The sequence below is a fragment of the Podarcis bocagei genome, assembly GCF_964188305.1.
Source record: "Podarcis bocagei genome assembly, chromosome: 8".
NCBI classification, from domain to species: domain Eukaryota; kingdom Metazoa; phylum Chordata; class Lepidosauria; order Squamata; family Lacertidae; genus Podarcis; species Podarcis bocagei.
This window is the reverse complement of record NC_138133.1, coordinates 20,846,940-20,859,452: the sequence shown is the minus strand read 5'-3', so window position 1 is coordinate 20,859,452 and position 12,513 is coordinate 20,846,940. Positions and strand designations below refer to the sequence as shown.

Sequence of the window (12,513 nt, the reverse complement as noted above, 5' to 3'; positions counted from 1 at the left end):
TACTAGACTTTTAGAAGACATCTGAAGGCAGCCCTGTTAAGGGAAGCTTTTAATGTTTGTTGGACTATTGTATTTTAATATTTTGTTGGAAGCCACCCAGAGTGGCTGGGGAAACCTAGCCAGATGGGCGGGGTATAAATAATAAGTTGTTGTTATCAGCTAGTCTCTTCAGCAGTACATAAAATTAGTGCCACAGATTCAGTGTTCTTGGACCACCTGTGCAAGGGCTTTTGTTCCAGCACAAAGATGCAAAAACAGGTTGTGCAAAGTGAAATTCAGTGCGGAAGAGGCAAACTTCTTTTTTTAAGCTTGTCTCGTCAGCTTGTCTCTTCAGCAGTACATAAATTCAGTGTTCTTGGACCACCTGTGCAAAGGCTTTTGTTCTAGCACAAAGATGCAAAAAGAGGTTGGGCAAAGTGAAATTCAGTGCAACAGTTTTGCTAGTAGATTTCATTGTGCAACAGCTTGCACAACCAGAAGCATTGTTTATTGTGGGTCATCAAGGTATTCCATATGTTTGTGTATGCATGATGTTTCTTTCCTTCCCCAACTGATGTGCTATTTTTTAAAACAAAAAACCCCTTGTGTCTAGCTGCACAATTGGTTGCACAACAGATACTGTTAGGGTAACTAGCTCATCAATAAGCAACATTTAATTTAGCATGATGTTGAATTCCATCCCCAAATTTTCAAAGCAAATGTGCAAATGTACCTCAAGAAAGTTGAGTTATCAAACAGGTAGGCAGTATTCATCGTGGCAGTAAAATTCTAGTTTTATAGCAGACTTTTTTCACTCTGTTCCATTTCCATAAAACAGCATACTTACTAGATGTTGCCTCACTCAATATAAGCACTCATCAAATAAAATGCTGGGCAAATGTCCATATTTGCAGGGCCTGTGGGATGAGTTTATTAGAAACCATTTTAACACACAGGCAAAGATGCTTTTCAAATCCCCTAAATCTATATGACAATGTTTCATCCGCCATGTTCATTCCTGACATTCCTAAATCTCTCATATACAAATATCTTGCACCTTTTTTGGTACTAATGTTTCTCTTCCCTGTGCTCTCTTTATGATCATCATTATTTAAATTAGCATTAGTTACGTTGGAGAAATCAAACAGAGACAGGAGTGGAAATTAGGGTGATGTGGGGTGGGGGGGAGACAGAAAAGTAGGGGGTAGGGGATGTAACGGAATACAGTGGTACCTTGGGTTACATACGCTTCAGGTTACATATGCTTCAGGTTACAGACTCCGCTAATCCAGAAATAGTACCTCGGGTTAAGAACTTTGCTTCAGGATGAGAACAGAAATCGTGCTCTGGCAATGCAGCAGCAGCAGGAGGCCCCATTAGCTAAAGTGGTGCTTCAAGTTAAGAACAGTTTCAAGTTAGGAATGGACCTCCAGAACAAATTAAGTACTTAACCCGAGGTACCACTGTACTGTAGATATGTATCATTCCATATTGCTATATGTGTCTTTATTTATGATCATAAATATAGTGTCATGAGTAATTGCCCCCCCCCAAAAAAAATCTCCTCCCTACCAAAGTAAGACTTCAATATCTTTTTGGAGTAAACCTAGACAGCCATGAAAATGGTCAGGGATTATATGAGACACAGTTCAACAACACGGGGAAGATCACAAGTTCCTCATCCCTGTCATATATTCAATTTCCCTGATGCTTGAGCAGCAACAGATTTCATGGCATGTGAAGCTTCCAAAAGAATAAGTACTTTTATAGAACTGGTCCAGAGAAATTCCATATACAGGGAGAGGGAATATTCCTGGATATGTATACTGGGACGTATTTAGAAAGTGTTAGTATATGTCCCTATGGACTGTCACCTCTTTAACTCAGGTAGTAGGATAATGGATCCTTGTTTTCCCACTTCTGGAATGATGTTTTGCCTTAAAAAGAACATATGCTACACAGCCCAAGAAACAACATATTTTCTTTCTGCAACTGCTGCCAGCCAACTGCTTTATTTAAATCTAGTAGGATGGCAAGAAGATTATCTCCCTCCCCCCTTCCTTCCCCTTTGGGTATCCACCATCTGCTTTTTGTTGTTGTTTTTAAATTAAAACTCTTCCTGGTTAAGAAAGGAAACATGCCAGCTTTATTCTGGCTTATTTTTAAAGTCTAGAATGCTTATTCAAAAAACATTAAGGAAACGACAACAGGCTAGCTTTGGATTTATCTATAGGCACTATATAGTTAAATTGTGTCCTCCCTAAAAGAGGGCACGTGTTGCGGTGAGACCTGGAGATGGACCACCTGTGTTGTGGGTGAGTAAGATTGGTCAGCCACAACACCCAATTGGAAGGTCCCTCAATGTTGGGTTCAACCTGGCCAATGGGGCACAGTCTAAATGGATCGAGGGATCTATATATACACATGCACATGACCCAGAGCTTCTCTTTTGGCTCGTGCATTCGGAACACCCGCCTACCTCACCCTACTTTTAGGGCATTGTGCGCTTGACCTTGCTATGCCGTCGTGCGTCGTCTTTCATTGGGACAGAGGCACGGCAGGAATTTCACCACTTGGCTGATTGGCAGTTGCCATTTGGGTTTCGCCTGGCACATAGCAAATTGTCACAACTTGTAAGGTTGTGGATAAGCACTGGTTCAGGTGACAGGGATGGGAGAACGGTCTCGCCATCCCTATGTGAAGGGTATTCCGTTAAAGGAATCCAGGGACTCACCTGGTTTGGTCAACCCCCGAGAGGGGGTTGTGCCTGTGTCTGAGTCCAGGGGGTCATCTAGGAGGTGAACATAGTCTATTCCTGGCTTTTTGCCTACCCAGATGTTCAACCTTGGCTGACCTATGATAGAGCTCTGGGTCAGCGCTGCCTGCAAGGGTGCAGGGAGCTAGTTGAACCAGAGCCTATGCAACCACTTACCTACTGTAATCAATAAAGTTGTAGCCTAAATTCTGCCAAAAGCCAATATTAAAATTTGAGTCAAGTGTGACTTTATTTAGGGGGGAGATCTCTGGGTCTGAACACGCAAAAGCTATGCAGAAACTGAACAATACCCCTCCCCCCCAAACCCCTCTATCTGATCTTTTGCAATCTCTCCAGTCCCCCTCACTGCCCTACTTGGTCATAAATCTTATTAGTCTCAATGCCTAATGTGTAGAGCTGCATTCACATAGCCAGGTGTTCCAGTTCCATAACATTTCCATAACTGTGAATTCCCACGTTGTACCTGAGTTTTCACATGCTGTAAAAGCCACTTCTGGAAACAGCAAAATGTAGTGTAAGTTTAGTGGTCATTTCGGCATTATTTGCTTCCGGGGGGGAGTTTACAAATAACATGAAAATGAGTGCTAAACTTGTGTTATTCATGTTGGCTTTTGCATTGTTTGAAAGTGCAAATATACCGGTAATGCTGAAATTAACAGTTAAGGGAATGCCAGAATAGTGGAATAAACTACTGTGCACATTGAAATGAGTTCAGTGTTTTATGAGACTTACAGACCCTCCAAATGTCCCTATTTTCCAGGGATGCCCTGGATTTTGAGAAGCCGTTCCACTTTCTGATTTGAACCCAGAATGTCCCACTTTTCCTTAGGATGTCCTTATTTTCATTGGAGAAATGTTGGAGGGTATGAAGTTTTCCGACCCCTGAGCCTCCTGAAGGCAATTCTGTATGGGGAAGTTTTTTAATGTTTAATGTTTCATTATGCTTTTATATGTGTTGGAAGCTGCGCAGAGTGGCTGGGGCAGCCCAGTAAGATGTTGGGGGGCATAAATAGTCAAATTATCATTATGGAATTGGACGTCCCTATTTTCATCAAAGAAATGTTGGCGTGTATGGACTTGCATGTGGCTGTGCTTTGAAATACTCTTGAGATTTTATCAAATGTAGGCTTTGACTATAAGTGTCGTGATTCACAATATAAGGTGAAGGAACTTTTGTAAATTATGCTACGTTTGATTTCGACAGAGCATTCATTCTCTTACGTTTTACTCCGCTGAGAAGAGAGTGATGAATTAAACAGAATATATGCATACTCTTTAACTCTCTTTTTAATGCATACCTGATACAGTTCATCATCCCCAATCTGAAAGAGAGATGGAAGAAGTTGGTCGGCCTAAAAGCAAAAGTTATTTCTGAAGAGTGCCAAGACGAGAAAGTAGTTGTCTTTTTGTCTTTGAATAAATGTGCCATGGATAAACTAAATTAAAAATGGAATGTGTGAGAAATCTGACTGCACCATATATTTTGACTGACCTTTTTTTGTCACCAGAGAGAGATGCTCGAAATTATATTATATCTTATAATTATAAATATAATTAGGGCATGACCAAGTATTGTTGTTGACTGATGAGTCAGTATATACCAACTGCAAAGTCACTGCGTTATCTAAAAAGCAACAAATGCATTGCATGCAAATGTAACTAAGGAAGCTCTGATGGATTTTTAAAAAGAAATAAAATGAGTTTAGAATGGAGAGGCAGTGAGGGAGGGGTGCTAAAACTGTTCCCTGCCTAATGGTTTTACATTCCAAATTGCCGTGCCAGTTTATTTTGCTTTTCCAGGTAGCAACGACTGTGTCATCTGAGGAACCACATACAAGCAAGGGGGCGGGGGATAAGGCAAGCTATAAAGTAAATTGTTGGCTGTATTTTATCCTGCCTTGTGCTGAAGATCTCACAGAAGAGGCCTGCACACAATTAATGTATTTTATCCTCTCAACCACCATTGGGCTGAGAGACTGTAACTTCCCCAAAGCAAAGACATGCATGTGCGTTTGATAGGAATACAACACATCTCATCATGGTAGGGAAAACTCTGACCGGATGACTTGTGTGCCTGTTTAATCTGATATCCCTGGTTCTAACTGTTGATGGGCAGTGCCAGGACCTCTGCTCTCCTTCTTATAAGTCTTCTTTGTTTTTAAAACAGATTTGGATGGATAGTTCTTCAAACTGAGGACTCATTCAAATACAGTGGTACCTCAAGTTATGAACTTAATTCGTTCTGGAGGTCCGTTCTTAACCTGAAACTGTTCTTAGCTAGAGGTGTGTTTTCACTAATGGGGCCTTTTGTTGCCGCTGCGCCGCCGACTCACAATTTTCATTCTCATCCTGGGGCAAAGTTCTCAACTTGAGGTAACTCTTCCAGGTTAGCGGAGTTTGTGACCTGAAGCATTTGTAACCTGAGGCGTTTGTAACTTGAGGTGCCACTGTATAGGATTGTTCCCTGTAATGTAGGACACATGATCACCCTATACTTTAGAGAAGGGGTCAGCAGCCTAAGGTCCATGGGCTACAAGGGGCCCACGAGGGTTGTTTAACGGGCCCACGAGCCACCCCCGAACCGAGCTGCCTGCTCAGCGAGTCCCCCCAGGCTGCAGTAAACCAGCGCAGTGCAGTGCGGGGACTGGCTTTTGCAGCATTGGAAATTGCATCTGCGCAGACAGAGATGGAAATCACACACGCTAACGAACGGGCGCAATCCGGCCCATGAAGGGATCTCTGCTGGAGTGAGCTAGCCCAGGTGAGGTAAACCTTGCCAACTCCTGCTTTAGAGACACTTGCCATGCTTTCCCTCTGGAATTTCAAAGGCAGACCCATCTAAAGTGTGTTACAGCAGTCTAAGTTATAGATTCCTGGCACATTGAAAATGGGAAAAGGGCCTTTGAGGTGGAGCCTTGGCCCTTGTTTGGATTTATGGCAGGGTTTTGTGTTTGTTTGTTTGTTTGTCAATGATGGATCTTAAAACAACTCAAACTTTAATGCTAATTTGGGTGTTCAGATTATTGTATTGTGAGTCACCCTGTGGATTTAATTTGCCATGGGACAGGATATATATTTGTTACATAACAACAACAATGACAAAAACCAGCCCAAAGTCCTTTCTATTTAGAATGATCCACTCTGTTTAAGTTCTTCTATCATCCTGATGTTAAAGTGGGCTGCATAATTCAGAATATCCAAGGAGGAAATGTAATATAAATTTCATCTGGTTTCAGCATCCCAGAAGCCTAAACAGAGCAGGAAAAAGGTACGCCGTATAGAACACCTACCAAGTATTCATTTCACATTCACGGCATCCCAGTAAATGAGAGAAAGGTATGATAAACTGATGCATGAATATAAATTGGATGATGCTTCCACTGCAGGACATCAACAAAGTGAACTGGAAAGCAAGACGGCAATCATAGATTACATTTGGTGATTTCGCCCAGAAGGCTTTAGTTGTTCCAACCAGCAATAGGCTTAGAGAATTCAAAAGACAGAATGAGGAATTCCAAGCTTATAAGAAACGAGTCAAAGAGCAGAATGTTACTCCTGGGTACCGTACTGTATTTTAAAATGCTTTTCTCCATCATCCCCTTGTAAATATATTTAATATATTTGGATAGACTTGACCAATTTGTGAAAAATCAAGCCTGGCAGGGGGTGGGGGTGGAGTTGATTTGCAAACAGAAAAGCTAAATAAGACGGTGAAAGATTTATAATAAGGAATCCGATGCTGTTCTCTAGACTGGATGTTTTAAAGTGGAAAATGCTCCTGTTTTAAGTCAGAATTGCTTGTGCAGCTAACAGAAAACCGCTTAGACCTATGTAGAAAACTGCTCAGACCCATGCTGTCTAGGCAAGAGACAAGTGGAATTGTGGACAAGACCCTCAGTAATCTTCATGGCTGAGTGCACATTTAAAGCTCCTTCTCTCCCGTCTGAGTCACAGAATCATAGAGTTGAAAGGGACCCTGAGGGTCATCAAGTCCAACCCTCTGCATTGCAGGAATCTCAGCTAAGGTATCCAAGTCAGATGGCCACCCAACCTCTGCTTAAAAATCTCAAAGGAAGGAGAATCCACCACCCTCTGAGGGAATCCGTCCCACTGTTGAACAGCTCTTACCTCTTGTTGTTCTTGGGGTTTTTCCCCAAAAAAATTATTGAAATTTTATTGATTGATTTTCCAGAAATTCTTTTTAAAACCAACAAACAAATAAACAAACAAACAAACAGAAAAATATACATCTCCACCGTAATTAAATCAAACTTCATAACATTGTTAAGTGGCTTCCTCGTATCCCCATGGTTGAATTTCAGTATAAATCATTTTAACGGTTTTCCAAAACCTAAATTCTTAAAAGTTTAACTTAATGACTTAACATCTTTCTTTCTTAACAATTCAACTTTAAACATATTAATTCATCACATTATAAATTTAAATCCTAAGCCTATCTGGTACTTGCAAGCTTTCCAATTAATTTAACATATTTAACTAAATAGTCTTTAAATTTCATCCATTCTTCCTGGTAGTCCTCCTCCTTCTGGTCGTGGACTCTTCCAGTCAGGTCGGCTAGCTCTGAAAAGTCCATCATCTTCATCTACCAATCTTCCACAGTTGGTACTTCTTGTGTTTTCCAATTCTTAGCTAATAAAATTTGAGCAGCAAATGTGGCATACAAAAATAATTTAACATCTTTCTTGGGCAGTTCCAAACCTGTTATTCCAAGAAGAAAGGCCTCTGGTTTCTTAATAAATGTATATTTCAACATTTTTTTTCAGTTCGTTATAAATCTTCTCCCAGAAGTCTTTCACCTTGGGGCAGGTCCACCATATATGGAAACAGGTACCTTCTTTTTCTTTACATTTCCAGCAGAGATTATCACTATTGTGATAAATCTTTGCTAATTTTACAGGAGTTAAGTACCATCTATACATCATTCTTGTTCTTGTTGATATTTATACCCCTCCTCTTTCCAAGAGAAGAACCCAAGGTGGCTAGCAGATTAATCTGAAACAACTAAAAACATTGAAAAAATAATCATTAAAAAGCAATTAAACATATCTTTGTTTGTCCCATATCTGGGACAGAAATCAATCCAGCAAATGCAATTGCTTGTCGTTGTTGTTGCTGCTGCTGCTATCAGTACACAAATGATATCCAACTGACTACACCCCATTTTCATTGTCTTTGATTTGAAATGAATGAGGTGGAACAACATAATGACATAATTTATATAACTTTGCCCCAATAGACAGTGAGATGAATAATATAGCTTTTGGTGGAAGACAAGCTGCAACAGAATGGCAGCAGTGCAAGGAATACAGGATGGGATAAGGAACAATGCCTTCTTGCATTCCCATCTGCTGCTGATAGATGACCAAGAAGGAGTCACACACAGCAGTGACTGGCCCTTGAGGGGTGCATGTTTTGATAGCTGTTGTTGAAAGAGGCATTCATACATTTTATCCTAAGCAAGCACCACAGTTGATGAAAATACAGATATGACCATCTCAACAGCACACACATAAGGCTGCAGTTGTTTCTCTTGCGTCTGTTATTATTATTATTATTATTATTATTATTATTATTATTATTATTATTATTATTTACATTGGTACCTCGGGTTAAGAACTTAATTCGTTCTGGAGGTCTGTTCTTAACCTGAAACTGTTCTTAACCTGAGGTACCACTTTAGCTAATGGGGCCTCCTGCTGCTGCTGCCGCACTGCCGCCGCACAATTTGTGTTTTTATCCTGAAGCAAAGTTCTTAACCTGAGGTACTATTTCTGGGTTAGTGGAGTCTGTAACCTGAAGCGTCTGTAACCTGAGGTACCACATCATCATCATCATCATCATCATCATCATCATCATTATTATTATTTCTTTTTTAAAATGTATTTTTATTAAATATTTTCTTGGTCTAAAAAAGTATGTGCAATCTCTCTCTCTCTCTTTTCAAGTAACATTTTTACAGACCAGTTTTGCTTGTTGAGACATTAGGAAGAAAAGGGGGAGTGAAGGGGAGGGGAGAGGTGAGTGGGGGTCGGGTGGTGATGTTTCTATTTTACTTAATATATGTGGGGTTTTGTGTCAGCGTCACTTGCACAGGTTCTTTGCTATTCACTTGTTTTCCTTTGGTGGTGAGAGAGGTTGGGATTGGCCTAGGGTGTGGGTCCAATATTATTTTAAATTTTTATTTATCATCTGCTTGTAAATCCACAGTACTCTGTTGCAGTTGTTTTCGTCGCCTTCGTCCCCCCCCCCCGGTTAAGATCAAGGGCAAGAACACATGTGTTTGTTTGCAGAATATGCTTCAAAAAATTCTGACTGGTTTCAAGATGAAACGACAGGGAAGTAACTCAGCATGTACTGTGGAATGGAATGCCTGGAGCAGTTTGACAGACCCTTTAAGATGTCATTTTTAAATAAGGAGGTGCTCTGGGTTTTTAAGCTTGCTAGAAACCACTTGGGCGCCTAAGATCCTTCAATCACAGCATCCTGGTCCAGAGCAACTGAGTAGAGGTATTGTTTTGTCTTCACACACAAAATATCCTCCTGCTTTACATTGACAATGCCTTACAAAAAAAGGAAACACACACACACACTACTGAAATCATCCATCGTGATAACAGAAAGGAAGCAGGATAATATTCGGACAGCTCTACACCCGTTTGTGACATGTCATAAACTTCCAAAAGTGAGTAAAAAAAACAGAACAGCTATACCCTCACAAATAGGTGTAGTAATATACCTGTTTTCTGAAATTTCATTTGAGGGCAATTTGGATGGGAAAAGCAGAAAGATGCTTTGGAAATAGGATAATAAAGGTTAGCCAAAACGTCTGACTTAATAGGGGACTTTATAAATAGTGATATCATAAAAACTGCTCTTATTTTGGAGACATTTCTATTGTGCATTTATCAGGAAGCAGCAAGTACTCATTTGCCTTTCATTTACTTTTTAGCTACCTGCCTATTATTCTTTCTTATTTCCTCCCCATCTCTCTCATTTTCTTGCATCCAACTACATAACCATCCACCCCATTCTTCTCCTCCTTTTTCAAGCTGGTTTGTGATACTTACCTCTCCTTTTGTAAAGCCTCCTGTCATATCAGTTGAGATGTACCTTTCCCAGAACCACCTGAAGCTTCTCAGAGAGATGGAAATGCAACATGAAGTAGGGGCTCTTTTTGAAGATCTACAAAGGAATCTAAGAAGTATGACTGATACTAATTAGAGGCAGCAAGTTTAATACAGCCTGAAGACTCAGGAGTTTCTAGCAGCAAGATAATTGTCCTTCTTCCTACTGTCTCTTTCTTCTTCTCCTGATTACTCTTCATTATGGAAGCAGATAAATAAATGCCAGTGAAGAGATAAAGGCCTCATGTGTAACCGTTTGTTGCAGTCTTGTTGCAACGTGAGAAGATCTCCCCTGTTTGTGATATATAATAATAATAATAATAATAATAATAATAATAATAATAATAATAATAATAATAATATACCCCACCCATCATGCTGGGTTTTCCCAGCCACTCTGGGCGGCTTCCAACAAAATATTAAAAATACATTAAAACATCAGTCATTAAAAACTTCCCTAAAGAGGGCTGCCTTCAGATGTCTTCTAAATGTCAGATAGTTGTTTATTTCTTTGACATCTGATGGGAGGGCATTACACAGGGTGGGCGCCACTACCAAGAAGGCCCTCTGCCTGGTTCACTGTAATTTCACTTCTCGCAATGAGAGAACCACCAGAAGGCCCTTGGCGCTGGACTTGGCTGGAACAATGGGGGTGGAGATGCTCCTTCAGGTATACTGGGCTGAGGCCATTTAGGACTTTAAAGGTCAGCACCAACACTATGACTTGTGCTCGGAAGCGAGATTGTTGTGGGTTGCTGGATTTGACAGTGTGGCTCTGAATACCAGTGTTGGGAGTTTCAGGTAGGCAGAGTGCTATTGGGTTAATTTCCAGCTTGCAGACATCTCACAGACATCTGGCTGGCCACTGTGAGAGCAAGATGCTAGACTGGATATGCCATTTGCCTGATCCTGCAGGATCATTTTATGTCCCTATGTTGCTGGTGCTGAGCAATGGGTAAAGTGGATGGCCCCATGACAATGCTGACTGAAATGCATCTTGGGTTTTGAATGGACTTCCCCCCTGAGCCAATATCTTTTGTTACGTATGAGGTCCAATTCATAGAGAGATCCATGCTCTTAACCTATGTGCTGGACCGTGGCAAAATCAACCAGATCATGTGTAACACCGGCCAGTCAAAAGGCATTTGGAGAGTATCACAATGTAGAGAAATTAAAAATCACTCAGGTGGCTTTTTTTCCCACTGAAAATGACCTTATTCAGTCACCCTAACATTGCATGTCTTCAGAGTGCTCCAGGTTATCATCATGAGCACATGATAATTAGAAATCTGACACAAGGGTATGTGGACTGTTTGGCAAAAGTAATGAAATGTAAAGCAAAGGGTTATGTAATAGGTGGAAGACTATGCATTCATGATGTGTAAGGGATGTCGGAAAATTCTGACAGAAACAAGAGTGGAAATTGCCATGTCTGGAACAAAAATCAGTCCAACAGGTACATTTGCTTTGCACTGAAATGAATGGAGTGGAATAACAATAATAATGTCTTTTACACAATGAATTACATGTTACATAATTTTGCCACAGCAGACAGCAAGTTTAGTATCTAGTTGATTGAGGTTTTTTATGGAAGATGAACTGCAGCAGAAAAGAAACAGGGCTTCATGCCACAATTTCAGCGTGGAATGGAAGATGTTGCCTTCTTACATCCTTAAATGTAGCTCTAACGTCTTCCACATTGACTTCAAATAGTTACTGAGATGAAAGAAAGATCTTGCTATTTGTTCAGCCTCTTGCATGAGGAAATAGTGTTTCTTTGCTCTTTCTGTGGGCAAACACCTAGTTAACTATCATAATATACCTGAGATAAGGAGAATGGTTTGGATGGACTTAGATCTTTACTTAGGTTCTATACCACAGGGAGAAAATACTGTGCTCAGCTTACATGTTCACATCAGAAACATCTACAAACATAGATAAAAATAACTGCAAAAGGATCCAGGTAGGCTGAAATATTTCTGAACATCATTTTGATGGTCCAGAATCTGTAAACCTGTGACATGCTTCACTGTTCTTTTTCATTTGTCTCTATAGTTTAAGCTAGATGTCAAGTTGCTCCTAACTCCCAAAGAGAAAGCTGGGCCAATTCAAATTATTCCGTTGGAGATACTCTAAGAAATTCACTTGACAAGCTAGTGCATTCCCTCCAAATAATCTCAACTTTGCAATGGTTCCCAACCCCATTGTGTGGGGAATGTTATTTATATGGTGTAATTTTTGAAAGTAACTAATGGTAGGCACAATAAATTCACAAATAGGGTAATGTTCATGAAAGGAGATCTCCATACAACTCAATATTTTATTCCTTCTCCTCTCCTAGGCACAAACTCTTTCCTTCCTTCCTTCCTTCCTTCCTTCCTTCCTTCCTCCCTCCCTCCCTCCCTCCCTCCCTTCCTTCTTCTTAATTTTGTATACTGCCCTTCATCTGAAGATCACTGAGCAGTTCACAACATAAAAATACAAAACACAAAATACATAACGAAAAACAAAGATAAACCAATAACCCCTCTCCCTCAAACACATTTAATAGGCCATAGATTATTTAATCAACCCAAAGGCCTGGTTATAAACTAATGTTTCTGCCTGACACTT

At 40.3% G+C, this 12,513-nt stretch overlaps 1 long non-coding RNA gene across 1 annotated transcript; it reads right to left on the bottom strand.

Annotated features, from left to right (window-relative positions):
* Positions 1-635: 635 nt before the first annotated feature.
* LOC308593990 lies at positions 636-12,284 on the bottom strand. Its single transcript, XR_014011194.1, has 3 exons — positions 11,723-12,284; positions 9,844-10,192; positions 636-896 (listed from the first exon to the last, which is right to left on the bottom strand). It is a non-coding gene; the product is annotated as an uncharacterized lncRNA (long non-coding RNA).
* Between the last annotated feature and the right edge of the window lie 229 nt (positions 12,285-12,513).